The sequence below is a fragment of the Podarcis melisellensis genome, assembly GCF_964234715.1.
Source record: "Podarcis melisellensis genome assembly, chromosome: 2".
Lineage (NCBI taxonomy): Eukaryota > Metazoa > Chordata > Lepidosauria > Squamata > Lacertidae > Podarcis > Podarcis melisellensis.
The window spans coordinates 18,297,435-18,322,612 of NC_138529.1; the positions used below are offsets into that span (position 1 = coordinate 18,297,435).

The window sequence follows — 25,178 nt, forward strand, 5'->3', positions numbered from 1 at the left end:
GGCAGGAGCTGGGACCGAGCAACGGGAGCTCACCCCGTCGCGGGGATTCGAACCGCTGAGCTTCTGATCGGCAAGTCCTAGGCTATGTGGTTTAACCCACAGCGCCACCCATGTCCCTATGATAATGATACCATGCACTTAATTTATGTAGCAAAAATATGCTGCAGGAGCGGGGTGGAGAGGCAACTTAGTATGAGCTGCAATTGTAGTTTCAGTTGATGAAATTAACCATTTAATAAAGCTTTCAGTCCTTGTTACCAGTTACAAGGGTAAGGGTAAAGTTTATTCTCTAGGGCTTTTGCACATTGTGTAGCGAAGTTCTTCAATAACACCACCAACCTCTGTTGTTTGGCTGAGGCCTCCATTTATGTGTGGCATGACCTAGCATGGTCCTAGGTGGATAGTGTCATTCTGTTGTTTAGTCACTGGGTGGCGCTGGACTTAGTTATCGTTTGGAGCTTCCTGTTACTGTTCTGCTCTCATTTAAGAGAGAGAATGAAGCCTTTGTCTAGCTTCCTGGCTGGTGCATCCTCTGAGGTTTGTCTGGATGATGGCAATTTCCATACTAGAAATAACTAGATATTGTCTCAACCAATGTAGCTGCTACTTAGAGCAACAGCCCTGTGTTTCCTTTCCTCATTCTAGCAAAAGAGATGTGTGCTATGATGCAGCTGAGCTCAGTTTCTCCTTCACACTTCATTAGCTTTTACTAGCAGAGGTGAGGAAAATAAGAGTGTGGTGGTATCATATGATGCAGCTTATTTTAGTACAATGGTTCAAGGAACCTGTGGCAGTCAAGGGCAGCCACTCCCCTCATTCCCAGTCAGCATGGCCAGTGGTCAGGGATTATGGGAGTTATAGTCTAACAACATCTGAAAGGCCACAGGATCCTACCCCAATTATAATAGATATCGTTGAAGACTAGGGACTGCAGCTCCTGCTTGCTACGTTACCTATTGGCAACAACAGGAACTCCAGCCTGACAACAGCCTTACGTTTTAATGTATATAGGAAGAAATGCATTGGCAGCCATTCATCCCTTTTCATTCTAGCCATTCATTCCTAATATTGCCCTCTGCAATTATTATTTTTAAAACAATGGCTTTGCTCTATTTAGTGAACTGTATGCATTTCCCTGAGTTTTTGAGTTCTAGCATGATCTCAGTTTTGGTTGTTGTTGTTTTAGTTCTGTGTTCATACTTTGTTTCTCTTTTTCTTCCTTCTGTCAAAGAGCACCCCATAATGGTGTCCAAAGAGCAGCTTCCTGTGATCATTTTATAAGGATGTTATAAAACTAAGAGTTACATTTATGACCCCATTTTCATCTTCTGGCATCTGTCTTGAAATAGCTGCCTATGAGGATCTCACCCCCTCCCTTCTAGCACGACTTTGATAAAGACGATATAGACTGCTTGACCCACACAATTCAAAGCCGCGAGGGCTATTCGCTACAGTCCTGCAATTCTCCCGATTGTTTCCAAAGGCTTTTGTCTAAAGTGAGCTCCAAAGCCAGGCCCAATATTCCTAGCAGATTCATTATGTGGCTCCTGATGTGTGCTTCTTTTAGTAGTTTTAAATTTCAGTTTGCAGTAAGAGGAGCAGGGGCAAGACCTATAAAATTATATCTTTCTTGCCTTCGTTTTCCCATGCCACATGATGCTTTTATTAAGATGATATAGTATTTTTATTTGCCTTGAAATCTTAGTTTCATGATGTTAATTTGGTTCAGATGGTGGCACCAGACACATGAAGCTTTGAGAACTTTGATAGTCTACAGGACAATTGGAATTCTTTAATGCCAAAACAGAGAGCTTTAAAAAAAAAAAACAACCCACAGGTAGTAATATCTATTATTGGTGTTGTGCTTAAGTTACATGTAAAAGTCCACAGCAAGACTGGCAGGAACAAAGAAGGCCTACAAAGATGTGTTCTCGGTTGCAACTCTCCTCTTGTATGGCTTATTTTAGGGATCTGTGAAAGCGCCACAAGATCACATCGCTGTGATTCAGCAAATACTAAAAGCTCAGCAAAGATCCGTGTTTCATTCTTAGTGCTACTCTGCAGGCATAGTAACCCTGACGACAATTTTAATTCCATGCTGAAGGGACTTGCATGTGCCTCCTTCACTGGGTCCAATTCATGAAATTTGTCTCCCTCAAAAAAAAGGAGGTCACCTCAGATGTACCCAAACTTTGGGGGCTAATGGGCACATTTGGGAAATGGCAGTCGTGGGTGTGCAGCACAGTGGTTCCCACAGATAGATGAGCAGAAAAAGGGACAAAACCACAACATGGTGTGGGCATACTCCTGTCAAGAGCCCCTTCAACAGGGGAAAAGGCACCTACACCAGCCTCTACCACATTTGCTCACAGAGAGGTGTCTTTGCACCACTCCCCTGCTCATAATGGGCTGGAGGGTGTCTAGTCCTGTCATCCAATGGGCATGTTTAAGGGGCGTGTTTAATATAGGAGAAGCTGAGCCAGTGTAAACAGGAAGTGAGCAGGAAGTGCAGTCATCAAACCCACTGTGGGAGGGGATATTTTGCCGAGACCTTTGATGGACAAAGTCAGAGGTTATTCAGGAGTGGAAAGCAGGAGGTCAACACCCCAGGCAGCTGTTTGCCGCTATTTTAACATACTGCTGTGCTCCAGCACAAATTTCCAAGTATAAATGAAGCCTAACTAAATCATATGTCATCACTGGTTGGGGGAGTGGAAGTGGGAAGCACTGGGAAAGACATATAAAGAGAAGCCCGTTCCAGTTTTTAATGGAACAAGTGACGAGGCTTTAAATAATGGTTTGTTATCCCAATACAACAACAACAACAACAACAACTTATTATTTATACCCTGCCCATCTGGCTGGGTTTCCTCAGCCACTCTGGGCAGCTTCCAACCGAATATTAAAAACATAATACAGCATCAAACATTAAAAACTTCCCTAAACAGGGCTACCTTCAGATGTCTTTTAAAAGTCAGATAGGTGCTTATTGCCTTGACATCTGCTGGGAGGCCGTTCCACAGGGCAGGTGCCACCACCAAGAAGGCCCTCTGCCTAGTTCCCTGTAACCTCACTTCTCTCAGCGAGGGAACCACCAGAAGGCCCTCGGCGCTGGATCTCAGGGCTGAATGATGGGGGTGGAGACACTCCTTCAGGTATACAGAACCGAGGCCATTTAGGACTTTAGAGGTCAGCACCAACACTTTGAATTGTGTTCAGAAATGTACTGGGAGCCAATGCAGATCTCTCAGGACCAGTCTTGTATGGTCTTGGTGGCCACTACCAGTCACCAGTCTGACTGCTGCATTCTGGATTAGTTGTAGTTTCCAGGTCAGCCCCACTTAGAACACATTGCAGTAGTCCAAGTGGGAGATAACTAAAGCATGCACCGCTCTGGCAAAACAGTCTGCGGGCAGGTAGGGTCTCAGCCTGCATACCAGATGGAGCTGGTAGACAGCTGCCCTGGCCACAGAATTGACCTGTGCCTCCATGGACAGTTGTGAGTCCAAAATGACTCTCAGGCAGCACACCTGCTCCTTCAGGGGCACAGTTACCTGATTCAGGACCAGGGAGTCCTCCACACCAGCCTGCCCCCTGTCCCCCAAGAACTGTACTTCTGTCTTGTCAGGATTCAACCACAATCTGTTAGCTGTCATCCATCCTCCAACCGCCTCCAGACACTCACACAATACGGATCTTTGGCACTTCTTCCAATTCAGCCAGTTATGTGAGAGCAGCTCAGCAAGGTGGATTTATTTTGTTTGCTAATGGTCGGTCATGGACATTCTCTGACTTTTTGCTGTATATTAGGAGGAGCCTAGGTCAAGCCACTTCATGCCATTTAATGATTTTATACAGCATCGAGTCTCAGACAGATTATGCTCTCCTTGTATTTCAAAGAAAATTAAAAGTGTTTGGTGATTTGAGAGAAACCATACTTTTATTGTTCCCCTGGTATGCCTTGTCTGTGGGGTTTGTATGTCGTGTTTTTCTTTTGGGGTTGGGAGAGGGAGATGATTAGACTATCTGAAGGTCCTCTGGATTAGGGAAGAAACAACGTAAACTTGAAAGCTTCAGCAACTGTGGTTCACTAGAAGTGTTTTGTGGTGGTTGCATTAAATCCATTGTGAAGTTAGGAAATGAGCTGCTTTTGATCTCATTTATTGGATAATATAAAATCTCCAGTAAATTGGGCCGGGCCCACTGTTGGTGTAAATAAGAGACTCTCGGTTTAAACTGTGTGAATAATACAGGTTGAAGATATTAAATTGTATGGGGTGGTAAAGGAGCTCAGCACAATGGGATATCTTTTTTTCAAGAGGTTCCATTGAAATAGCTCAGACCCTCCAAGTGTCCCTATTTTCCAGGGACAGTTCCAGATTTACAGAAGACATCCCGTTTTCTGGTTTGATCCCAGAATGTCCTGCTTTTCCTTAGGACATCCCTATTTCCATTGGAGAAATATTAAAGGGTACGGTAAGGTACCCGGACCATTAGGTCCAGTTGCGGACGACTCTGGGGTTGTGGTGCTCATCTTGCTTTACTGGCCAAGGGAACAGGCGTACAGCTTCCGGGTCATGTGGCCAGCATGACTAAGCCACTTCTGGTGAATCAGAGCAGCGCATGGAAACACCATTTACCTTCCCACCGGAGCGGTACCTATTTATCTACTTGCACTTTGACGTGCTTTTGAACTGCTAGGTTGGCAGGAGCAGGGACCGAGCAACGGGAGCTCACCCCATCACGGGGATTCGAACTGCGAACCTTCTGATTGGCAAGTCCTAGGCTCTGTGGTTTAACCCACAGCGCTACCTGCGTCCTTTTTAGAGGGTACGGTAGGATGTCCCTATTTTCCACACAGAAATGTTGGAGGGTATGGAGTTATGCGACCCCTGAACCAAGGAGATAAGTAACTCTACAACCTTTAGAAGACAGCACTGTATAGTTTTATTATGTTTTGCATGTGTTGGAAGCCACCCAGAGTGGCTGGGGAAACCCAGTCAGATGGGTGGGCTAATAATAATAATAATAATAATAATAATAATAATAATAATAATAATAATAGAATAAGATGTCCCTATTTTCATCGGATAAATATTGGAGGGCATGATAGCTCAATAGAGATCGTGCAGATGATGCCTGAAGGGAAGATGGAGAGGGGTGTGTGATCATGGGTGAAAACTATTCTACTGTACAAAGGTCAAATCCACATTCATTGCTCTGCTCTTTCTTGTCTGTGGTCCTGCCCACTACTGCCCTGTGGCCTCCAAAAGGTTGCATGCTCCCCAGTATGCAAACAGATTCCCAGTTCCGACATAAAACCAGTCTAGATGGTGCATTGGTTTAAACCTTGCTCTACGCTCTACTGATGCAGTTCAGAAATTAGAGCTTGTACAATCTAGAGAGTCATTGCTAAGCCCTTGAAAGACATGGGACACATGCTTCAGTGGTGCTAAGAGTGACCAGGTGTGTTGCTTTATAGAAGGCGGCCTTTGAATTGAAGGGCTGTCTGGCCCAAATGTGGATTAAAGATGAATAGCCATCAGAAGAGAGACGGCCTTGAAGCTGGATTGATTTAACAGGTACATATGTTACCTGGTCAGTGTGAGAAATGTATTTCTGTTTAAATATAGCAATTACTAGGGACGCGGGTGGCGCTGTGGGTTAAACCACAGAACCTAGGACTTGCCGATCAGAAGGTCAGTGGTTCGAATCCCCGCGACGGGATGAGCTTCCGTTGTTCGGTCCCTGCTCCTGCCAACCTAGCAGTTCGAAAGCACGTCACAGGGCAAGTAGATAAATAGGTACCGCTCTGGCGGGAAGGTAAACGATGTTTCCGTGCGCTGCTCTGGTTCGCCAGAAGCGGCTTAGTCATGCTGGCTACATGACCCAGAAGCTGTATGCCGGCTCCTTCTGCCAATAAAGCGAGATGAGTGCTGCAACCCCAGAGTCGGCCACAACTGGATCTAATAATCAGGGGTCCCTTTACCTTTACTTTACCAATACATTAGCACTTATAGATATAAATTTATAGGTGTACATTTTATGCAAATCTGTGTACCCCATTGTCCTTTGTGGGGGATGTGTAAGTAGCTTTTTACTGCTATGCAAAATGTCTGGATCAAGCCCCACCTCCCAAATCATTGCTGCATTCAAACTACAGGAGCTTAAAAGGTCCAAAAAGCACAGGACCCCTTGGCATATGTAACACCAACCTTTCCATGGGACTCTGGATAGCCCAGTTGGTTAGAGTGCAGTGCTGATAACGCCAAGGTTGCACGTTCAATCCCCAGATGAACCAACTGCATATTCCTGCATTCGAGGAGTTTGGAATGGAATGACCCCTGGGGTTCATTTCTAGCCCTTCAGTTCTTTGATTCTATGTCTCTTCTCTACCAAGGAATCCCAGAATGTCCAAAATGGAAGAGGGCCCCATGAGGACAAACCCATCATCCCCTTGCAGAGACCATCAGTGCCGGATTTACGTATATGCTAAACAAGCTATAGCTTAGGGCCCCGCTCTCTTGGGGCCCCCCAAAAAATAAAGGGGGGGAACTGGATGTACATTTCCAAAATATAAGATAAAAAACAAATAAAATAAAACCTACATACAGCAACAGTGTTTTGTAGGCTCCTATGATGTAAGTAATGGGCCCTGCATGCTAGCCTGCTCCCTAAAATATCACTGGTTTGCTCATTTCTATATATAGGGTGCCATGGACTGGTTACATGGCCTCATCAAACCTAAATCCAGCCCTGAGGACCATTGACAGTGATAGGAATGGTTTTCCACTCTTTTTTTTTTTTTTAAATGGTTTTTAAACAAATACAATAACCATTAAACATTTATCCAGCAGTTAGTGGTGTTAGTTTTACCCATTGTCTCTAGATAGTCACTTGCACATTCAGCATTCAAAAATGTACTTACTGATCTCACCTAATGGCAGAACAGAGCAGGAAACTATTGGGATATGTTTTTTGAGTTCCAAAGGCCCTGATTATGCTATTTCTTTGGCTTTCTAAAAATAGATTTTATGTGTTACTTGTAGGGTATCTGAAGAAGTGTGCATGCACACGAAAGTTCATACCAAGAACTAACTTAGTTGGTCTTTAAGGTGCTACTGGAAAGGTTTTTGTTTTGTTTTGCAGGGTATTGTATGGCCTCAAAAGTAAAACCTGGAAGTCTGAAATTTGCATGAGCGCCAGTAGTGGGGTTTCTCTAGAGTAAGTAAGTCACTGACTCCAACCAGTGCTTGTAACTGCCTGAACATTCCTCTGTTTTCACTGAGATTGCTGCATTGGGCATGGGACAATTTGCTGGAACAAACCTTAGATCTTTTATGGAAGGCTAATTTTCCCCAGACAATATCATGTAGCAGACAGTTCACACAGGCAGGCAGCGCTGAGCTGTAAAATAAATGGACTCTGGCGAGAAAGTTACCTTTCCCTCTAAAATTGTCTTGGTATATCTTAAGATAGAGTCTAATTATAGAGATTGGCATATATGGCATGCAAATGAAATCCTATATTAGACTTGAAAGAGGGTGGTCTCCCCCCCCCCAGCGCGGCCTTTAACTGGGGGTTTAATGTATGTACAATATACAAACATTTTTGACAGACTATTAACACCTATGATCTTGTAAATATTTGCAATTTTCTAGATCATAAATATTGCTGCATAAGCAGTTCTTTCAGGACATCATTTATACTCCATTAAAGGTTAATTTACAAGTTAGTGCCTTATAGAAAGAAGATATGTGTACTTTTATGTTAATGTGCTGTAAAGGGAGACTAGTGTCTCCAGAAGCAATTTGTAATTCTCCAGCGGCTATTCCCTGTGGCACCACTCAGAGCTCCATGCGAATTCTTTTCATCGGTTCATGTTTATGGCGAGCTTAATCTTCTGTTTTGGAGAAGGAGGGTGGGAGGAGGGAGGAGGAGAGAGAGTGGAAGAAGAAGAAGAAGAAGGGAGAGGGAAAGATCTTAGGTATTCAGGCTGCATTTGAAAGCATCTCTGTGTTTGTTTAAACAGTCTCACATAACACAGAAACTCATTCGTCACAGGGCTCGGATACCTGCTTCTGAACCTTGACACTACTTGCAACCAGGAGGCTGGGTTGCTGCTGGGCTCCAGGCGTCCTGATGTCATGGGGAGGGGGGAGGTGAGATGGTGACTGAGCAAGGACTAACTTTCAAAGGTGAAAGGCTCCGTTTTAAAAGCAGGCAAGATGTACCTTCCAGCAATTGCAATGCACTCTAGTGCAACCTGTAAACGGTTGCCTAGAATTCAGAAGAATGTGTGTTTTCTTTTGTGACTTTCTAATCTTTGCCGTTTCATTGCGTAAAAAAAACCACAATGCAGACAAAGAAGTAGCTACATATGCTCCTTTTTGTCATATGAACTGAAACGTATATAATAATCTGAATGTAATTCAAGACGACTGCCTTCTTTTTCTTTGGCAATCACTCGTAGCTGAGTAAAGATTGTCCTCCATGAACACAGTCTTAACAGTGAGTCCATAAGTGACAGTGGAGGCCAATTCTGGATCCACGCATCCTTCCACAGTGAGGATATAGTTTTCCAGGCAGGAGCTGATCATAGTGAGGATTTGCCAAGCATGCCTTCCTCGTAACACGTTTCTCCATTTCATCCTAAGTTTGAGTGTCTTCAAAGCCCATGACACCTTTGGTAAAGGCTGTCCTCCAACTGGAGCGATTGCAGGCCAGTGTTTCCCAGTTGTCGGTGTTTATACTACATTTTTAAAGATTTGCCTTGACAGAGTCTCTGAACCACTTTTGTTGACCACCAGCATTACACTTCCCATTTTTAACTTCAGAATAGAGTATAGTTGCTTTGGAAGACGATAATCAGGCATCCACGCAACATGACCAGTCCAACGAAGTTGATGTTGAAGAATCATTGCTTCGACACTGACATTAGTTCGCCTGTCTTCCCAAGTGATGTGTAAACTAACTGCATTGGGGCAATAACTCCCAACTATAGTTTGCTATCCATGTTCATTAAAATGAATAAAAAAGCAATACAGACATATTTCATCACACCCACAGCAACTTCCATGACTAAAATAAGAACTCATCACGGGGAGGTCTTCAGACAAGTAGCCCTTTTGTTGCTAAACCCACTGCATGGGGTTGTTTTGCTATGAGGATGAAATAACCATTTTGAGCTCCTTAGATGAATGGTAGGATATCGATGGGGTGATTGATGAGGATACAGATACACATCTTATTGTCATAGTGGTGGGTAGTGAATCAGTCCTGTGTTTTGGGACAGAAATATGTCTCTTCACAAATACTATCAAAATGTACAAGAAGATTTAAATGTAGCAATAAATAATATTATTAATTTTATTATCTGTAACCCACCCATCTGACTGGGTCACCACTCTGGGCGGCTTCCATCATACATAAAAAATAACAACAACAAAACCATTCCCTATACAGGGCTGCCTTCAGATATCTTTTATAAGTTGAATAGTTACTTATCTCCTTGACATCTGATGGGAGAGCATTCCACAGGGCGGGTGCCACTACCAAGAATGCCCTCTGTCTGGTTCCATATAACTTCACTTCTCACAGTGAGGGAACCCCCAGAAGGCTCTCAGTCCTGGATCTGAGTGTCCAGGCTAAATGACAGGGTGGAACACTCCTTCAGATATACAGTGGTACCTCTGGATGCGAATGGGGTCCGTTCCGAAGCCCCGTTCACACCCTGAAGCAAACGCACCCCGCGTCTGTGCGAGCGTGGGTCGCGATTCGCCGCTTCTGCGCATGCGTGTGATGTCATTTTGAGCGTCTGTGCATGCGCGAGTGCGAAACCCGGAAGTAATGCATTCCGTTACTTTTGGGTCACCGCGGAGCACAACCTGCAAACTCTCAACCTGAAGCAACTTAACCCAAGGTATGACTGTAGAGGGACGCGGGTGGCGCTGTGGGTTAAAGCCTCAGCGCCTAGGGCTTGCCAATCGAAAGGTCGGCGGTTCGAATCCCCGCGGCGGGGTGCGCTCCCGTTGTTCGGTCCCAGCGCCTGCCAACCTAGCAGTTCGAAAGCACCTCCGGGTGCAAGTAGATAAATAGGGACCGCTTTCTAGCGGGAAGGTAAACGGCGTTTCCGTGTGCAGCTCTGGCTCGCCAGAGCAGCGATGTCACGCTGGCCACGTGACCCAGAAGTGTCTTCGGACAGCGCTGGCCCCTGGCCTCTTGAGTGAGATGGGCGCACAAACCCCAGAGTCTGGCAAGACTGGCCCGTACGGGCAGGGGTACCTTTACCTTTACCTTTTTATGACTGTAGAGGCCTGAATCTGTTTAGGGCTTGAAAGGTCAGCACCAACATTTTGAATTGTGCTTGGAAAGCGCTTCAACACATGAAAATATACACTTTTAATAGCTACCGGGGGCAGGGGGAACCACGTGGCGGTGTCTTCAGAACGCAAGGAGACACATTAAACGTCATGCACCAAATGCCAGCAATCCCCCTGTAGTTACTTCTCTTGATGGACAAGTTATTGCGTTCTTGTTCCTCAGCCGCAGCTGCTCTCTTCGATGACTCATCAGCAGCGTCGTAAGCAGGGACCGATGCATTTGCACGCTGTGACGCCATGGATTTAGCAGGAAATGAACTGGGAATAGCTCTCAAACAGAGAGCATTTGCCCCTTCAGCGTGATAAATATCATGATATAATATGAATGGGTTGGAGTAAAAGGTACACAACACACCAATTTACCGGGAACATTTAGGGGACAAGACTAGTCCCCCTAGTCCACGGATCACATGTCCCTGTGCTGCATGAAAAAGTGTTTTCTTTTGTCTGTATTTCAAACAGAGGACTCTTCTGTGACAGCTCTTCAAATAGGCCTCTGAAAAGCAGGACACAGGGTGACCCTAACTTTTGAAGTTAATCCTTTCCTAGTCCTGTCTGTAAAATCTCTCCAAGACTACCCTCACATTAGAACTGTTACAACTCTGTAATGACGATGGTTGGAAGCTTACAAGGAAAATGAAATACGCTTAACAACCCTTCACACACAATACACTGGATTCTTAACAGCCTCCCCAGCCTGTGAATTAGCACCCGCCTCCATCTCCACCTTTCTGTATCACAATGGCATGAGGAGATGCTTCCTCTGTTTGGAACTAAAATGCTGCTACTCTCAGTTCAGTTGCAAAGAAAGCTGGGGTAGGCAGGTATTTCTTCCAAAGGTAACAAGACCAGCCACAGTGAGCCAACCATGTTTTACGTAAGTCCCTCTGCTAGTATTGATTATTGATTATTGATTTTCTATACCGCTTAGTATATTTAAATTATCTCTAAGCAGTGTACAGAAAACTGAAGCAACGTCAGAGAACTTCAACAAAATATTACAAAAAACATAGAGTTGCATACAAAAATGTTACATTAATACAAAGTTACATATATATACACACACACACACACAGAGGTACCTCGGTTTTCAAACATCTCAGAAATCGAACGTTTCAGTTTTCAAACACCGAAAACCCGGAAGTAACTGCTTATGTTTTCAAATGCTTTTTGGAAGTTGAACATGCCATGAGGCTTCCATATTGAGTTTTCTGCAAGTAAATGCTTCCGTAAGTAACTGCTTCAGTTTTCAAATCTTTCGGAAGTCGAATGGTCTTCCGGAATGGATTTCATTCGAAAACCGAGATACCACTGTATATAATGAAATAAGTACTATGTATATACTAATATAGATGTATCAGGAACATTGCTGCAGGCGACAGGAAGAGGAAGATGATTTTTCTTTGCCATGGCAAAGAAAATCATTTTCCACATGCTACTGGTTTACAGTAAGGTCAAACATTCTTGCCTCACTGTTGCTCCAGAGCTCTGGAACTTCAGACCTTGGTAGATTGGCAGATAGGTGGGTGAAAGAGCCACAAGGAAATGGCCAAACTGGCTGATGGAACCACAACAGCATCAGCCCAAATTTAGTTGGCCACCTCAAGTGGATGTAAACAGGGCTTTAACTGGTTTTCATAACTATATTTGTGTTGATTAGGGAGAGGAGGGAGAAGAGGAGAAAGCAACAGGATTAAAATAAGGCACATACTGATGCTGTTGAGCAGCCTATTTGTATCTAATACTATTTGTATCTAATAGATTGCTAGGAGGAACAAGTGACTGAGCCGGCAATCCTATGCCCATTCACCTGGGAGTAAGCCTCACTGAGCTCAATTGGAGTCACTTCCAAGTAAAGCATTACTAAAACTATGGTTCCGGTTGGTCTGGAACCAGAGGGTTGGTGCCACTACCATGAAGGCCCTCTGTCTGGTTCCCTTTAACTTCACTTCTCACAGTGAGGGAACCCCCAGAAGGCCCTCAGAGCTGGATCTCAGTTTGTGAGCAGATTGACAAAGGTCCGTATAGTTAAAGCTATGGTTTCGCCAGTAGTGATGTATGGAAGTGAGAGCTGGACCATAAAGAAGGCTGATCGCCAAAGAATTGATGCTTTTGAATTATGGTGCTGGAGGAGACTCTTGAGAGTCCCATGGACTGCAAGAAGATCAAACCTATCCATTCTGAAGGAAATCAGCCCTGAGTGCTCACTGGAAGGACAGATCCTGAAGCTGAGACTCCAGTACTTTGGCCACCTCATGAGAAGAGAAGACTCCCTGGAAAAGACCCTGGTGCTGGGAAAGATGGAGGACACAAGGAGAAGGGGACGGGAGAGAACGAGATGGTTGGATAGTGTTCTCGAAGCTACCAACATGAGTCTGACCAAACTGCGGGAGGCAGAGGAAGACAGGAGTGCCTGGCGTGCTCTGGTCCATGGGGTCACGAAGAGTCGGACATGACTAAATGACTAAACAACAATATCTCACCCCAATCTAGGAACTGAGGATATTGTTTTCCATTTAAGAAACCAACTGATTCTCCCATATCTGCTCATCCTTGGCTATTACAAGCCAGTCCAAATGAACATCTTGTAGAGCTTCCAGAAATGAATTGGCTTCAGTGGTCGATGAAAGTCTCCACTGAAGAGAGAGGTGGTGTGGCCATCAATAAAGCCTCTAGCCTCTATCTGTGCCTCTTGTTTGAGCTTGTGGCAGTACAATCTGGTAAAAATTAAAACGATGCTTGATTTAGGGGTGGCAGCGGAGCGTAATGAAAAAGGTATTCCCTGAGAACATGCCATTTTAATGCAAAGCCGGCATCTTGAACCATACCTGGAAGAATAGAGGTAGCCACATTAATTGAAACCTTGTTCTTTTACCTTACTGCATTTGTTCACACTTATTATCCATTTTTACTCTCATTTCTCCATTTCTCTCCTCTTCATTTTCTCAGAGACCAAGTGTGATTTCTTCCACCTCCCTCCCAATCTCTTTTCCATTTGTGTCATTTCTTTTAGATAAGCATGAGGACAGGGACTGTCTTATCACATACCCTCCAACATTTCTCCGGGGAAAGTAGGGATGTCCTAAGGAAAAGTGGGACATTCCGGGATCAAATCAGAAATGTATGGAAGTGAGACCTGGAACATAAAAAGGCTGATCGCTGAAGAATTGATGCTTTTGAATTATGGTGCTGGAGGAGACTCTTGAGAGTCCCATGGATTGCAAGAAGATCAAACAAATCCATTCTGAAGGAAATCAGCCCTGAGTGCTCACTGGAAGGACAGATCCAGAAGCTGAGGCTCCAATGCTTTGGCCATCTCATGAGAAGAGAAGACTCCCTGGAAAAGACCCTGATGTTGGGAAAGACTGAGGGCACAAGAAGAAGGGGACAACAGAGGACGAGGTGGTTGGACAGTGTTCTTGAAGCTACTAACATGAGTTTGACCAAACTGCGGGAGGCAGTGGAAGGCAGGAGTGCCTGGTGTGCTCCGGTCCATGGGTTCACGAAGAGTCGGACCCGACTAAATGACCAAACAAAGTAAATGGAAATGGGCATGTTAGAATACTGAAATTCGGAGTTTGTAAAAGCTTATAAATCCAACTGCAATTCTGAGAAAGCTTTTGTTATGCAAACCACACCTCTGTAGTTGCAGTCTGTTTCTCCAGATGTTGAAGCCACAGTGTACATGTAACAGTTAACCTTTTGTTGAGATAGCTTTTTTTAAAGCAGTTTGCATTAGATATGCCATTAAATGACAGCTCTCACTTCTACTGATATTGTGTAGAGAAAGGGTGTTGTTTTGTGTCATCTGATTAATGATCCCTGTAGTTTTCAGATCTGTTTAGACCTCACAGCCTTCCTTCAGGGTGTGAAAACTCTTAGGATCTGCAGAACACTCAAGGGCTTGTTTTTAATTTGAAACACTGGAAGCTTAACTATTTTGCAGGTGTTTATGATAAGAAATGAGTGCCAAAAATATGATTTTAATTCTTTACCATATTTGCCACTAATGGTTGCAGCTGATACCATTGAAATAGGTTGCAAGAGTTTTCCCTGCAACAGAAAATCCATTTTGAATGACTTACATTTAGAGGGATTTGGGGGGGCGTGGATGTGAAAATCTGCTTCAGATGCAGTAGTTGGCATCTTTATCTTCCCTGTGTCTTAGAAAGACAGCAGGGACTGAGATTTGCCTCATTTTTAAAAAGGTATCACACAGTTCCCTGGAAGACATTCAAATCCCCAGTGACCTGTAATTTGATTGTTTCAAATTTTAATAATGCATAATGTAATTACGGTATCTGTATAATGTAATTATAGTAGGCTGGGAGCTGCTTTAGGAACTCTACTCAAGAAGTGGCTTATCAGCCAACCAATCCGTCAACAAAATCAGAGCCCAACCTGGCTGCTTTTGTCCTAAGAGAAATGAAGTTAACCCACCTCAATGAACGAAGCAACAGTCCCGAAAGGCACTCATGGAGAAAGTGGCAGTTTCCACTTTAAAATACAGAGTACTTGTGTGGCGAGTTCCCCACCCCACCCCCCAGGTGTAAATAATGACACATGACACAATTATTAAGGTTAATGGGCTAAATAAGGCCACAACTTTACTGGTTACAGGTGATGAGTGGCATTGGCTTAGGCACTGGACCTAACCAACTATATCCTACTCCAGCCCATCTGCTTGAAGTCTGGGAAGTGTTAACCACCGATAGGGGGAGTCCTGCTGATGCACATCAACTAGGATCTCCCCCTAGGGGTCACTGCCTTAGGCCCTCACCTTCCCAGGCTTCGGATAGGGCCACGCCCCCCGGAATCCTTTAACGGAATACCCTTCAATATGTGGGGCAGGTGATGGCGCTACCTCCCCTCTTCCACCTACAGAACAATACCAATGCGGGTGGCAAAGAGGGAGATCCCCGGCTGCGTCCTGTCTACGTAGGGCAGGCCACACCCCCAAGCCAGCCAATTGGCCAGCTAAGGGGTGACGCAGCTGGGAATCCCCCAATCGCGCTGGGCTGGCCTCCACCTGCTGTACACTTGGAGGCGGTGTGAAGCCTGCAACCACACCTCCGCCTTAGGCAGAAGTGGCTTTCCTGAATGAGTGCTCAAGATGAGTACACATAATTATCTTAAATGGGAAACCTGGGGGGGGGGGTTATTCTTGGATCTGAAGATCCAAGTCTGCGGCAAGTACTCTTTGGTGAGAGAACCCCAGCAGAGGTTTAACATTATGCTGCAAAGCACAGCATGGAAATATAGGCTGTTAGACCTTTAAAATATACCCCTCCAAGCAAGTTCCATTAAAAGCTCCTTCCAAAGTTTCCCACTTCCCGTAGCATAGAAAAAGACCACACATTTGTAAGTAATAGAATGCTTTACTTGCAAATTTTCCATAGGCTGGATTCAAGCGTTGGCTGGACAGTAGAGTTCCAACCTCACCTGTAAATAAATAAGCAAACCCAAGTTCTGGCTCAGGAAATCTGGAACTTCTGTACTGTGCAAGGACCATACACAAATAGCCCTGCTAAGCATCCTGCAGGCTATTTAAGTACAGTGGTACCTTTCCCAAAATTGGAAAAAATCAAAACACCCCAACAATTAGAGATTGGCAAACAAAATTATTTGAATTTGTTGAACTTGTAAAAATGACACAAAAAATCAGAAACCAAAAAAGTACAAAGTTTATTAGCAACTGGAATAAATTTATGATATACATTGAAGGGAATTATAGAAACCTAAAAACTATAACAGGTTTGATATAGATCTTACGATGTGTAAACCATTAATAATAATTACCAGCTGCAGGAGAAATAAATTATTTACATCAAGAAGCCTGAAATCGGGAGGGATGGAGGTCAATAGGGTGTAGAAGAATGATTTAAGCTTTCAAAGATATAAAGATACAAGTGTGAAGACAAAGAACTGTAACGTAAACTGATATTATTTTTATGTTATGTTCAGATTTTTTTTTTCTTTTTTCTTTTTTTGTAACTGTTGATTTGTTTTCCCTTTTGGTTATTTAAATGAAACTTAATAAAAAAAATAAAAAATAAGTACAGTGGTACCTTGGTGACAGCAACCACGAAATTAAAAGACGCCTGCTTCTTGGGAGAAAAGCAATGACAAACCTAGACAGCATCTTAAAAAGCAGAGACATCACCTTGCCAACAAAGGTCCGTATAGTTAAAGCTATGGTTTTCCCAGTAGTGATGTATGGAAGTAAGAGCTGGACCATAAAGAAGGCTGATCGCCGAAGAATTGATGTTTTTGAATTATGGTGCAGGTGGAGACTCTTGAGAGTCCCGTGGACTGCAAGAAGATCAAAACTCTCCATTCTGAAGGAAATCAGCCCTGAGTGCTCACTGGAAGGACAGATCCTGAAGCTGAGACTCCAATGCTTTGGCCACCTCATGAGAAGAGAAGACTCCCTGGAAAAGACCCTGATTTGGGGAAAGATGGAGGGCACAAGGAGAAGGGGACGACAGAGGACGAGATGATTGGATAGTGTTTTCGAAGCTACCAGCATGAGTTTGACCAAATTGTAGGAGGCAGTGGAAGACAGGAATGCCTGGCGTGCTCTGGTCCATGGGATTGTGAAGAGTCGGACACGACTAAACGACTAAACAACAACAACATCCTTCCTTCCTATTGGATCAACAACTGCAACTGGGAAATGCTTTGATAAAGGCTCCAGCCACACAGGATAGCATGAACATCTGTACCTGTTTACAAACACAAAGACACACAAATTCCTTATGGGTGCTAGCAACAGCTTGGAGAGCGGAGTGAATTAGATTGAGAAAACAGCATGGGGAAAATGACTAAATTGCACACAGTGCACACTGCTGCTCTGATAAAAATCAGAGCCCCCTACAGCTGCTGGAAAATGAAAACATGAATGTCAGGAGATCTCATCAGACATTTCCTGCGTCATATTGATTTAAACCTCAGGTAAATGCCTTCTAAACTTTGGTAGGGAGCAAACAATCCAAATTGAGCCCTATATTTTTGTCACCCTTTATCTGAGTGCCTTTCCTATATCAGAAGGCTATTTTGGAGTACAGTTTTCCACGAGGCGTATCGTTTTTCTGGAAGTAGCACTGAATCTTGTTCTGCTTCGGCAGAATTGGGTAAAAGCTTTGAGAGTATACTTCGAGAGTATACTTGAATAGTTGATTGCATAATGCTTCCATAGACCTATCCTCTACTTTGCCAATTGCATAACTAGAGGCTCAGAAAGAAAGAGGCTTCTATTGCATCCTTGCTTACCACAAAAGTAGAATCCAAATTGAACCATCTCAACCAGGGGTTGATAAGGTTTACCTCACCTGGGCCGGTTCATTCCAGCGGAGCTCCCTCTGTGGGCCAGATAGTGTGCGCAGCCACGATTTTTGGTGTCTGTGCAGATGCAATTTTCGGCATCTGAGCATGCGCAGACATGACTTCCAGCACCATGGAAGCAAGTCGCCACGCCGATTTAGCGCAGCGTGTGGGGACTCGCCAAGTGGGTGACTCGGTTCGGGGGTGGCTTGTGGGCCAGTTAAACGACCCCCGTGGGCCGCTTGTGGCCCATGGGCCTTAGGTTGCTTACCCCTGATCTCAACTGACTAGGCTGAGGGTGCATTTCATAATTCTCTCCTGCAACACTTGCAAGAAAATGTCGACCTCAGTGGAGGTATTTGTCAGAAGACCTTGGCAAGTGCCAGATTCATCCCCCATATAGTTTTTTACCGGTGCAGTCATACCTCGGGTTACAGGCGCTTCAGGTTGCTTTTTTTCAGGTTACGGACGCTCCAAAACCCGGAAATACCGGAACAGGTTATTTCCTGGTTATAGAGGTCATGCATGTGCAGAAGCACTAAACTGTGCTTTGTGCATGTGCAGAAGCACCGAATCGCAACCCATGCATGCACAGATGTGCTGCTGCAGGTTGCGAACGCTGCAGGTTGCGAACGTGCATCCTGCATGGATCACGTTCGCAACCTGAGCATTCATTGTATTATTATTATTATTATTATTATTATTATTATTATTATTATTATTATTAAAATTTGCCTCCCTAGGGAGAGCATTCCCCAAACAGAGAGCTACCACAGAAAAGCCCTGTTCTTATGTTGCCACCCTCCGGACCTCACATGGAAGAGGCACATGAAGAAGGACCTCAGATGATGATCGCCAGGTCTGGGTCGGTTCATAAGGGGAGAGGTGGTCCTTGAGGTATTGCGGTCAGTGCAAGTCGGGTCAGGATTGGCATTATCTGCTCAAACCATCTTGCCCAGGTGAATAACCCGGCTGCCAAAATCTGCAGCAGCCGAAGTTTCTGAACCATCTTCAGAGGTAGTAGTCTGCTGCTGGGTTCTCAACCAGCCTTTTTTCTGGAATTTTCTCTCTCTTCCTCCTCATCCTTCTTTTTCACAGAATCATGGAATTGTAGAGTTTGAGGCACCAACCTTCTGGTTAAAGCAAAATATTTCAAAAGAGGATAGCATCATAATCAGGAGGGGTGTTTGAGGTTTTGGGTGTTTGAACAGGCATAAGCTATGCAAAGGCTACTGGTTGTTAGGCTTTACAAATCAATTTGGTGACATCTTCTACTTTCCTCTTCTTCCTGTATTATTCTTGGAATAATGGCAGACCTTACTATGATAGATATGGGAGTACTGTCAGGTGTCAGTATGTGTTGGGCCTTCTTTCCATAATTAGAGGTGAAAATAAGTTAATATCATTTTATGTAGTGTTAATAGCAACTAAAAAACCAATTGTAATTGCCTTCATGCTTCAGTGACTTTTTTTATCTTACTACCAACCAGTTTAATTTTCACTTTATGCCCCTCGGAGCATGCCCTTATGATTTTAACGCTGGAATTGTGCTCTGTGCTAGAAGGTGCTGCATAATAATTAAAAATGAGCAATTATTTTGAGAAATAATTCAGCCAACTATAGCCCCTTTCTTCTCATGGATGGGCAAAAGCAAACATATTTGTTTCTCAGCATGTGAGCAAATCAAATCCTGTCTCATCCATGTCAAATTCAGAGCAATGTATCGCCACATTTCCTCAAACACTACAAGCACAAGAGATTACCAGCCGCGCAAAGAATAAACAAAACCAGGGGTACCAACTTGAACAAAATATTGGGGGAACCCAGGTAGCCCTGCCCTGCCCTATCAATCAAATGGGGCTATGGAAACCCAGACAGATGGGAGGGGTATAAATAATAAAATTGTTGTTGTTGTTGTTGTTGTTGTTGTTGTTATGCAGCACTCACACAACATTTGAATGGCAATGTCTATCAGCATTGCCTCCCTGGCTCCCTCAAATATTTTTGGGGGAGTGGCAAAGGGACCTGGATCCCAGGAGTTGGTTAGGCACAACATGCACATAAATTAATACAGAATTCTGTGAATTGTATATTGTTGCCAATTGGCTGATATTAGTGGCTTTTGTTGTATACAGTGCTAGCCTATTCATGCCAACTCAGGAGTAAGCCCATTAAGCTCCACATACAAGCATACAGGCTTGCAGCCTTAATGGCTTTTAAGCTGTTTTTATTTTTTTGATTTTTTTTATCATTCTTTTGTTTGTACATTACCCTGGTAATAAATCCTTTTGGGCTAAAAGCAGGGGTGGGAACATGTGTCCCTCCAGTTGTTGGAATACAATTCCCACCATCCCTTACCATTGGTCTCGGTGGCTGGGGTTATGGGAGTTGGAGTCAATAACATCTGGGGAGTTGCGAGTTTTCCTCCTTTGGACTAAAGAAGAGGAAGAGAAGAGGAGTTTGGATTTGATATCCCACTTTATCACTACCCGAAGGAGTCTCAAAGCGGCTAACATTCTCCTTTCCCTTCCTCCCCCATAGCAAACACTCTGTGAGGTGAGTGTGGCTGAGAGACTTCAGAGAAATGTGACTAGCCCAAGGTCACCCAGCAGCTGCATGTGGAGGAGCGGAGACGCGAACCCGGTTCCCCAGATTATGAGTCTACTGCTCTTAACCACTACACCACACTGGACTGTGTGTCTCAAACTTGCATTCAGGGTAAAGCAGGTGATGCTAGCTCTGTGGCTTCATAAAATTCTCCCCCCTACTTGTGGGGAGAGAAAGTAAGGGAACCTGTGCATGTACAATTTGTACACATAGAGAATCTGTTCACAAAGGAACAATGGTTGAGGTTGGGGGCTGAAAGCACAATCCCATTCTCTTTCTCCCTCTCCCCAGATTAATTGTACATACACCCCAAACGCCTGTGAAAATGGCTATTATCTAATCACTATTACAGCGTGATTAGTTAGGCAAGAACATGTGCTCTGTTTCCCCTTTACCTGAGCGTATCCTTGCTCTTGCCACGCTTAAAATTCCCTTGGTATGTATTTTCTTGCGTCTGGAGTAGAAGAACATTCTATTTTTAGGCTCCACTTTGACATTGTCAGTGTTCTCCACGGCTTCTAGCTCGCTCTGGTTTATTCTCCTTGACTTTCCCCGGTGCCTTCTGAAAGAATCGTGCTTCAAGAGCTGGAAACGTTACGAATGGCTGTTGGCTTTAAACTTGTCCAGGCATCTTTCAGACATAATGAGAAGCTGTAGGCTAACTGTGACAGTGGGTTGTAAGGATAGTCATAATCTGTGGGGAAAGAGGCCATTTCTTCCAATGTCCCCATGTCATATCATATCCTCCTGCTTTCTGCACTGTTGGGTGTATATTTTAAATTGGAAGTCATGCTTGAGAAATGGCTACTCAATGAAGCACCAATGGAAGCAATGGGAACCATGCTGGGAAAGCTGGTAGGATCATGGAGGTGGAAGTAACCATAAGTGGCAAGTTGTGTGGTCCTCTCACCTGTAGACCAGACAATACTTTTCTCCTGCATTGTGCATTTTGATCTGAGATAATATTACCATAGACAATTGCCCTGAACTAATTCATTTCTCCTACAAATGCTGCAGAGCAGTCAGCTTATTCTAAAGGAATTTAGATTAGACTCATAAGGTGCATTCACACACCATTTCAAACTGCAACTAGGGAGGTAAGAAAGCTTTGTTCTCCATTCTGTCCTGGCTTTCTCACTGTGGCGATCACACGGGGTCCCCGGATGTTTGACGGTCTATTGATCCCTGTGCCACCACTGTGACCGCTTCCCCGCTGCCACCAACCCGTTACTCTCGGGTACACACTGAGTCCAGACAGTTGTTAACATTAAACCAAATAAACAAGTTTATTTTATAAGCATTAACAAGTTTATTGTTTCAGATACTTTTTCTTGTCAGTTTCTTAACCTTAGTTTCTTTACCGGCCTATACCTTCCTAATACCTTCTAACTGATTATGCCAACTGTTTAACTGACTCCTCTTAACAGATTCTCTTACTCTCTCACATCAAACTAGCCCAACCCACAGACTTATCCTTCTCTAACTCCAGACTGACTTCTTAACAACTCTAACTCTAACTCCTCCCCTTGGATTCCTATTGGTTAATCAATTTAACCAATTTGATGTCACAAACCTAGGAGGGCAAACGCCACACTCACACACAGCACTGTTTCTATTCTGCTGCAGTTTGCCTTTCACCAATTTCTCCTACTGTCTGCCGTGGTGAAATTATGCACCGTTCTGAATCACATGGGGTTGCATCTGGGGCAAGAGTAACGTGGCAAGCTTTTTATCTGAGGGGTCCTCAACATCAGATGAACGTATGGATTGAGGGATGGAGAGGTTGGCAACTGAAGGAGCGTCTCCACCCCCATCGTTCTACCCAGACACTGAGGTCCAGCACTGAGGGCCTTCTGGCGGTTCCCTCACTGTGAGAAGCCAAATTACAGGGAACCAGGCAGAGGGCCTTCTCGGTAGTGGCGCCCACCCTGTGGAACACCCTCCACCAGATGTCAAGGAGATAAACAACTACCTGATATTTAGAAGACATCTGAAGGCAGCCCTGTTTAGGGAAGCTTTTAATGTTTGATGGATTACTGTATTTTAGTATTTTGTTGGAAGCCGCCCTGAGTGGCTGGGGAAGCCCAGCCAGGTGAGCGGGGTATAAATAACAAATAATAATAATAATAATAATAATAATAATAATAATTATTAACTAATAATAATAATAATAATAATAATAATAATAATAATTGTGTAGCTAGCACTTGCTTTTGAAGTTAACCAGTGCCTAGTGCTCACTGTGGCTGGTGGGGTGGAGGGCAGGGAAAGCAAACCAGAGGAAATGATGGGCACAGCCAGCTAATTCTAGTTTTGCCTTCATCCTCTTTCCTGCTGAGTTCTACAAGGGCAACCCTGAGAGTGATGAGGAGAAGGAGGCAGCTGACAGGCATTGCCATCTCCTGAACTGTTTGTAAGTTGGAAGGCAGGCAGGTAGGCGGGTGGCTGAGAGCAGACTGAAGCTGGTGGTGCAGTTCTCCATTTGCCCTTAATGGACCACCTTCCGTGGGAGCTGACTGCTAAGTAGCTTGGGATGTGCTAACTTTCTCCACCTCTTCTGAAATGACCGCTCCCCGCTTCAAACGGGGGGCGCCCTTTGCGTGGACGCGTGCAGCCCCTAGATCTGGAGCGGCTCCAACAGCATAGGCTTGGCTTTGCCTTCCCTCAGGTGGGATACCTGGAGGTCTCCGCCTACCTCAGTCAGTTGTCCAATCCCACCTGGGGGAAGCGTTGCCAAGGAGACCAGGCCAGGGAGGGGAGGGATTACCTGCCCACACAATAGAGGGAGGATCTTACCTGGGAATCCTCACTTGGCTCCAGAGCTTCTCCCACCCTACCCACCCTCAGTTAATGTCTTATTTTGCAGGTTAACTTTTCTTCACAGGTTTTGCAGGTTAACTTTTTTTCACAGGTATGCGGGCGCTGCTACGTTAAGGTCGCTGTTAAAGGGCCGGAAAGGAATTTCCCTGCATTGGCAGGTTTTGCCTTTCCCGTAGCAAAATGTCACAACTTTGACGGTATCAGGCCTTGGGCGGAATCCTTTAGTCCATCTTCCTCTTTGCGGCGGCGATACCAGGGTTCCCGTTAAAGGGGTTTTCTGAAGGGAGGCTTTGACCGTACGCCGAAAGGTTGTCATTGCTCTCCCCTGCGGCGGTGGCGGCATAACGGGGGCGGCTATCTCTGCTTGAACATATGTTCTCCAGAGCCGGCCCATCCCCCCCACACACACTGGATAACCCTGATGCTCCCTAGGTCCCCGGCTGGGGACTGGGGAGGGAGAACGCCCAATGCCTGAGCCAAGGTCTATCCACATTTGAAATTTAATAAAGTTGTGGCCAATTTAATCCCATAGCACGTTTTCTTGAGTCGTTATTCCACATGATGGGGGGACCGCGCGGGATCTGGGGACTCCGCCTGTCCACGCAAAAGTCCCCCACCCCGTCCCTATAGGATCCAAGCTGTTTCATTGCACATTGCATGATTAGAACAATGTGGTTTTAAGCTGATTTCCCCAAGCAAGCCATAAAATCCTAGTCTTATTTAGCTGATGGGCTCTGCTGGCTTACTTAAATACTTTAGAAATAGTGCCTATATTGTCAATCTGTGATTGCTACATTAATTAGTCAGCTAATTAGCTGATAGCATGTGCATGAACTGATGAAGACTCACTTCAATTAGTGAGCAACTTATTGTTGTATTAGAACTCTTTACCCTTCTTCCGTTTTCTGAAGTTACATAGCATCTGTGATAGGAGGCGTGTTCAGATGGCACTGTTGATACCTGATTACAAAATTACCCCATGCAGATCTCTAATCTCTCTCTGCTCTTCTGGGTTGAATCTGGGGGTGAATGGATCTGTCAATTTCAGTTTCTTGTTTTTCCAATGTAAGTTGAGTTCTGCACATTTCCATATCAGTTTTTTTAAGTCATCTTGAAAATTCATTAGCATTTGAATGCAAATTTCTCCTAACGACAACATTTTTGTCACACGGTTTCCCTTAACATGATACATTTTTGTATGCCATTTCCACTAATATATGCAATTTTATGCATACTTTAGTGTTTGAGGTTTTGTACGTGTTGCTTGGCTAGAAAGCTGTATTGCAAAATTCAGAGAAGCAAAAAGTTTCCCCAAAATGGCTTTGTTTCAAGTTTTTATATTATTTCAGAAAGTAGGAATTGAATCAAAATTCTTCTCTATTCACAGTCACTCTGGGACTTCAGAGCAAATTTCCCACCCCCCAATATATTATAACTCACTGTGAGTCATAATGTAACAAGTCCCTGTCCCCTCCATTGTCAATATCATTTGCTGGCAGAAAGCATGATGTTCCCTGGAGTATGGGATAATTTTTAGCAGGCAAAATGCTTAGGAAATGGGAAAGCCACCGCGAGAATGCTAAACCCCATGGCAAATGTAATGTCCACACCAGCTCTGGATCAGAAGACCAGGAAGTATGTGCATAATGAAGTCTAGTGTTCTTACGTTTTTATATTGTGTATGCCTTTTTCTACTGCAGAGTTTGAGAAACCATGTCTTCAGTCTGAATCAGTGTATAAACTTGCAGAAAAGCTCAGTCCAATCCATTAATCATTCCTTATGGTGGTGGATTCATCATATTCACCAAGGATTTTATGCTGTGCAAATTCTTCAAGCATCCCAGAACTGCTGCACCCATTAAGCCTTCCTCAACCTCAGCATTTATAAATAAGCCGGTTATGAAAGTACCATGCTTCCTTCTGAAAAGGAGGAGAAACTAGTCTTTTTAGGGCTTCCCTGAATTTTCCACTATTTGGAGAGTGTGTTGGGAAAGAGAGAGACATAAAACTAGATTAATAGATAGATACAGATAAATGAACAATGTA

The 25,178-nt window shown here is 44.2% G+C and overlaps 2 long non-coding RNA genes across 3 annotated transcripts in view; one reads left to right on the forward strand and one right to left on the reverse strand.

The window, feature by feature from the left end:
* The window catches only part of LOC309363074, a 674,350-nt gene that overhangs the window by 511,777 nt on the left and 137,395 nt on the right, over window positions 1-25,178 (reverse strand). The gene's annotated exons all lie outside the window — the stretch shown is intronic.
* LOC309363028 overlaps window positions 1-25,178 on the forward strand; it is a 93,006-nt gene that overhangs the window by 46,066 nt on the left and 21,762 nt on the right. Inside the window, exon 2 of one of the 2 annotated variants that reach the window (XR_014165170.1) lies at window positions 7,150-7,224. The exons of the other annotated variant lie outside the window; for it this stretch is intronic. This is a non-coding gene — a long non-coding RNA (uncharacterized lncRNA). The remainder of the gene's footprint in view (window positions 1-7,149; window positions 7,225-25,178) is intronic. 2 annotated transcript variants of the gene reach the window in all.